The sequence below is a fragment of the Triticum dicoccoides genome, chromosome 7A (genome assembly GCF_002162155.2).
Source record: "Triticum dicoccoides isolate Atlit2015 ecotype Zavitan chromosome 7A, WEW_v2.0, whole genome shotgun sequence".
Lineage (NCBI taxonomy): Eukaryota > Viridiplantae > Streptophyta > Magnoliopsida > Poales > Poaceae > Triticum > Triticum dicoccoides.
This window is the reverse complement of record NC_041392.1, coordinates 710,244,258-710,250,241: the sequence shown is the minus strand read 5'-3', so window position 1 is coordinate 710,250,241 and position 5,984 is coordinate 710,244,258.

Here is a 5,984-nt window from a genome sequence, read left to right as displayed (position 1 = left end):
GGGGGGGTGCAAACACAATGTCTTGTGCGCAAGAGGCAAGACAAGTTGCAGATCATTCATGACGGGTTGCTCAGCCCGAGTACAAGATTAGGACCCTATGCTAGTAACGTGTTCAGTCCGTGCACACCCGCCCTAGCCCAGGATCTAGCCTCGTCCTGGTAGACGCGAAAAGCCGCAAGATGGAGGGATTCTCGCCGTCGAAAACGTACCGATTGTGTTGCCTCCAAATGAACCAAGCCATGAGAATAGCCAACGTGGCTAGGCCCTTGCAGTGGTCAGTGGGTGATCTAGAGATTGCCGACATGCACCACGGAAGGAACTCCTCATTGCCAGAAGGTGGGGGTTGGTAGCGTACACCCAGGCTAACACATCGTGCCAAATTTGCCGAGGGAAGGGGCAACCCCATGATGATATGTTGCATAGTCTCCTATACCTGGCAATAGAGGGCACAATGGTCTAGCATCGATTCAGCAATGATCGAGGTCGGCAAGCCAGGTGAACATCTTGACATGAAGAGGTGCCCAGCTTCTCCACGTGAGGCGCAGTCGGGGCTGAAGTAGATCCGGCAAATAGAATCCGATAGCAGGACCTGGTGGAGTACTTGGCGTCGGTGGTCCAACGCCAGACCAGGCGGTCTGGAGAATTGGAGAGGGAGATGGGTATGAGTAACCTCCAAAGTTACACATACTCGGTCATAGCCCCTGGCGTCAAGGTGTCATGGAGGTCGGGCACCCAACTATGGCCATGAAGCCCTTCCTCCATCGTGCGCTTACGCCGACGACGAGGCACGAGTGGAAGGAGGGATGGAGCCAACTCGGAGATGGCCTTGTCATCGATCCAAGGATCTGTCCAAAAGCGGTAGGTCCGTACGTCGCCGACGGAACAAGATGTGGATGCACGGAAGATGGAGGAGGTGTCTGGGTCACTGGGGAGGTGAAGATGCGCTGAAGGTCTGGTGGGGTCCGTGCGTTGCAACCACACCCAACGAACACGGAGCGATATCCCCTGGCGGTGAAGGTCCGGATGCTGAGGCCACCCAGTTCAAGGTCGTGGCAGACACGCTGCCAATGGACGGGGCCGTGGCCACTATGGATCTCCTTTCGGCCGTGTTAGAGGAACTCATGAATAGTATGGTTCACCTCCTTGAGCACTGGCGGGCAAAGAGCAATGACCACCATGATGTGGGATGGGATCGCGCATAGCATGTGGTGAACTAGAGCAAGGCGCTCGCCACGGGAGAGAAGCATTGCGCTCCAGGTGGAAAGCTTCTTGGCAAGCTTCTTGGCGATAGGCTGGAGTGACGTCGCGGAGGATTTCCTCACCGAGAGTGGGCTGCTGAGGTAGGTGATGGGGAAGTAGACGTTGGCACATGCGAGCTCGTAGTTGATCGTGGCTAGCGGTAGGGGGGTCATTGCATCGAATGGGCGTGACCGAGCACTTAGCATAGTTAGTGCAAAGCCAGGGAGCCTCGCCGAAGACACGTAACAGCTCGTGGATGACCCGCAGATCTTGGGTCAAAGGATGACAGAAGACAACGACATCGTCGGCGTAGAGGGATGTGCTCGAGGGGGCATGGCGAGGTTGAGGCGCTGAAGCAGTCCGCGATGATGAGCGTGCGGGAGGAGCGAGTTCAGAGCGTCGATGGCCATCATGAAGAGCATGGGGAAGATGGGGTCTCCCTGGCGCAGTCCGCAAGCATGGGCGATCGGTGGTTCAGGAGATCCGTTGATGAGGACACGCGTGATGGAGGTGGAGAGTAGAACGATGATCCAGTCAATCCAACGTCTCCCAAAGCCCAGGTGGCGTACATCTATGAGGAATGGCCATGAGACCGTGTCGAAGGCGTGCATGGTGTCGAGCTTGAGAAAAACTCTAGGGACCCGGAGATTATGCAGCTGGCAGGCTGTCCGTTGGACCAACATGAAGTTGTCGTGCATGCACCGGCCCGCTATGAGTGTGCTCTGGTTGGTGGACACGAGTTGACCAAGACGCGAAGCGGGGTGGAGCGATAAAACCTTGACAATGAGCTTGGCGATGAGGTGGATCAAGATTATTGGGCAGTAGTCCGAGAGGACGGAGGCATCTTGCTTCTTTGGAAGGAGCATGATAAGGGCCTCGTTGAGGCGTTGCATGATGCGCCCATTGAGCGAGTAGAACTTATCGAACACGGCACATATGTCAGCCTTGATAGTATCCCAGCATGCCACAAGGAACTCCGAGGTGAACCCATCGGGGCCCGATGCCTTGCCGTGAGGGAGCGCCTTCACAGCCTGCCAAATCTCGTCCTCTGTAAATGGGTGCTCAAGATCGGACAGATCAAAGGAGCAGTCATCAATCTGGTCGAGGTCGATGGAGAATTGGCAGGGGCTGGAGGTGCCAATGAGTGAGGAGAAGTGGTGGAACGCCGCTTCGGCCATGCCCGGCTCATCGTAGACCGTGGTGTTCTCGTGCCACAGGGAGAAGATGAGGTTTTTCTATTGCCTGTGAGTCGCATGGATCTTGAAAAACACGGTGTTGCCATCGCCGTCCTTGAGACAGAAGAAACGTGCACTCTCGTGAGCAATGGACCTCTCAAGGGAAGCCAGGCCCAGGTAAGCACGCTTGAGATTGCAGCGTAGCCAGGACTTGGAGGGGAATAGGGCTCTAAAGTCTTGAGTCGCATAAAGTCGGGCATTCAATTCCCGCACAATCATGAGTTGCAATGATACATGGCTGGAGGTACGCGCTGCCTAGCACTGGAGACGGCGAGCCGTGTGCTTGAGGCATAGGTAGAGGCGCTGATACGGATCCGGTTCCCGAACAACGCCCCACGCGTCCGCCACTATGTCCTGAAAGCCATCGAGCTTGATCCGGAAACACTCGAAGTGGAACCATTTTGGGCCAGCGTGACCCGGCGAGTAGTCAAGAAACAACAGGCAATGATGAGAGACTGTCGAGGCAAGGCATCGAAGAAGGCAATGCAGCTGCGAGAGCTCCCATTTAGAGGTGCACAGGAACCGGTCATTGCGAACCAGCATGGGAGAGCCCCGCTCATTGGACAAAGTATAACGACGACCATGCATGGAGTCCCGCAGCTCCATATCAGCAATGAACCGACGGAAACGGCTCGAAGTGCGGCAATTGATACGCCCATTACTCTTGTCCTCCGACGATAAGACAAGGTTGAAGTCACCCCTAGGAGCCAGGGGCAAGCACAAGACGCGCGGGTATCCTGCAAGTCTTCAAGGAACAAGATCTTCTTGTCGTCCTCCTGTGGTCCATACACGCCAGTGATCCACCGGGGGTGCGTGCCGGAGGTGGAGGAGACAAGGGTCGTGATGTGGTGCTGGCCAATGTACGTACCAGAGGTGGAGACCTGCAGCGGTTCCAGGCAAGGAGAATGCCACCGCGGGTGCCAATGGAAGCGAGAAAGGAAAAATCCACAAAGCAAGGACCAAGTGTCTCGATGACAAGGGGCAATGAGAAGGAATCTAGCTTAGTTTCCTGGAGGCAGACAATGTTCAGTGAAACAGCTGAGATTACAGAGCGAACAGTGTGCTTGGCCCTACAATTAAGGTCACGGACATTCCAGAAGGCCAGTTCCTAACCACCTATGTAGCATAATTATTGTCTGCACAATGTAGTAAGTATGGTACAGAATTGACCGAAAGGACGAAACTGGATAGAGAAATTACTATTAGTGAAGTTCTATATTTATTGTTTTAGAAAAGGAGGATTATCTCTGGCCTCTGCATCAGAGTGATGCATGCAGCCTCAGTGGAGTTTTATATTTGACTGTGCACCAATTGTAAAACAGCTAGCTGTTGTTTAGGAAAACTATTATTTTAAGCTTATGCATGCCTCTGTCTGGCTATTGATCCAACGTGCATTGCACAAGTTATGGTGCTAAACACATAAAAGTTGAGTGTTTACAGTTACAAAAGTTCAAATCCAGTTTACAAATGTTGTTCTACTTCTGCATGTAATACAGTATAGCCCCCACTGTAATCTGTCCCAGCTAGCTTGTTTTTAAACTACTGAATGTGTACAATCTGTGCTCGAAGTTCTTTTACATCGCCTGACTAACCCTTGTCTTGTGTTGCACAGAGTCGACGGATCAGAGTCATTGTCAGATGAGCACCCTCATCGTCAGAACTCGAAGCGGTTGCAATCTTGGCTGCATGGACTTTATCGCGTGCGGATGTGGTTGCCTCGCCTAGAAGAAGACGCTTTTAATCTACAGTTGGCTTGCTCATGTCTATGTAGACTGTGTTGTTGTTGTTCCTCATGGTGGTGGTGGTGTAACATTGATCGAAATTAAGAGCGTGGCTCTGGAATTTTAAAAACAGTTTGTGATACAGTGTTTGTAAGATGAGGGTGCAAAAGATGGTACAGGTTTCAGAAGCTTGTTTTGGCTGTGACTCGGTGAGAGGATTGCTGTCACTTGTGTGACGGGTCTCCGCTAGGGCCTGGTTATACTAGCCAGCCTTATCCCTGTTTTGTCTATGGAAAATGGTATGCAGGATTAGTATACCTGAATGTATGGTGTTGACGTGACCCATACGTGGGGCACCAAGAAAGCCTAAGTTAACTAATGCGATTACTAGATATGCACATGCAGCAATTAGGAATTAAAGAAAGATTTAGTATGTGATGGGTGGGTACCATTCCCATCCCATCGCGTGTGGTTTTGGCGTGGACTGCTGGATGGTTAATTTATTTATAATACGAAAGGGAGGGACGCTTTGTTCTGGCGTAGATTAATTATCTCTCAATGGAAGGGAGGGACACTTTGTTTTGTTAATGGTGTGACGAATCAATCCTTATCCCAGGCTGAGCGAGCTCAGCCTTAATACATTGCTGATACTCTCTCCGTTCTCAAATAATTGTCTTTCTAACCATCTCAAATGGACTACAACATACGGATGTATGTAGACATGTTTTAGAGTGTAGGTTCACTCGTTTTACTCCGTATGTAGTCACTTGTTGAAATCTCTAGAAAGACAATTATTTAGGAACGGAGGGAGTATATATCATGGGCAACTGGGAATACCGCTAGTAGTAATCTAGTAGTACTCGAGAGCCCGGGAATAAGGTGTGGCTGAGCGAGCTCAGCCTTAATACATTGCTCCGACTTTGCAAGAGCATCGAGTGATTGATATATTAAATGAGCAGACTATCGCCGGACTCATCAGATCATCCGATCTAAATGAATGGATGGCGCCACCACGTATATACACAACCATTGATTCAGACTTGGGCTGCGAACAGACATATAGAAAAGATAGGTGAATATATACAAAGAGAAGAGAGTGAAATAGATAATGGGAATGAGAACGACAGGCCTAGAACTTCATATACTTAAACAATAAAAAAACCTTTGAAAGGAAAAATAACTCACCTACAGCTCTGAAGATTTTACTTGCATAGAACAGTATGACAAGATTTTGAAGTACTAGAAGGCCGGATCCTAACTAGCCGCATGTAGCATAATTATTGTTTACAAAATGTAGTAGTTCTGGCACCGAATTGACCAAAAAGATGAATGTGGATACATAAATTACTATTAGTGGAGTTTTATACTTCTTTCAATTTAGCTCTTGAAAATGGACTGTCGTCGGAGGTGCCCATAGAAAAAGGAATACGTAATCACAGCGACAATTAACATGACGCAGGTGCGCAAATGACAAGTGACGCTCGATTTTTTTTCCTCTTTTGAAAACCCTGCGAGCAAATCGGTTGGAAAAATCCCCTGTCTATTACTCACCACATGCTCTCTCCTCCACACACACATGAGAAGGCAATCAACCATACCATCCCTCTGCCAATGCAGATGAAGCGAAGTTGCACACTGATGAACCCACAGATCACAACTCCCCCCAACCATGTAGCTCCCATGCATGAAATCAAGACAACAGCGCCATCACTTACTGACAAAAAAAAAGAGAAAATCGGGTGTTCCCCTACCAGCAGGTCGACCCCTCGTGGGCTTTGACGAAGATGAA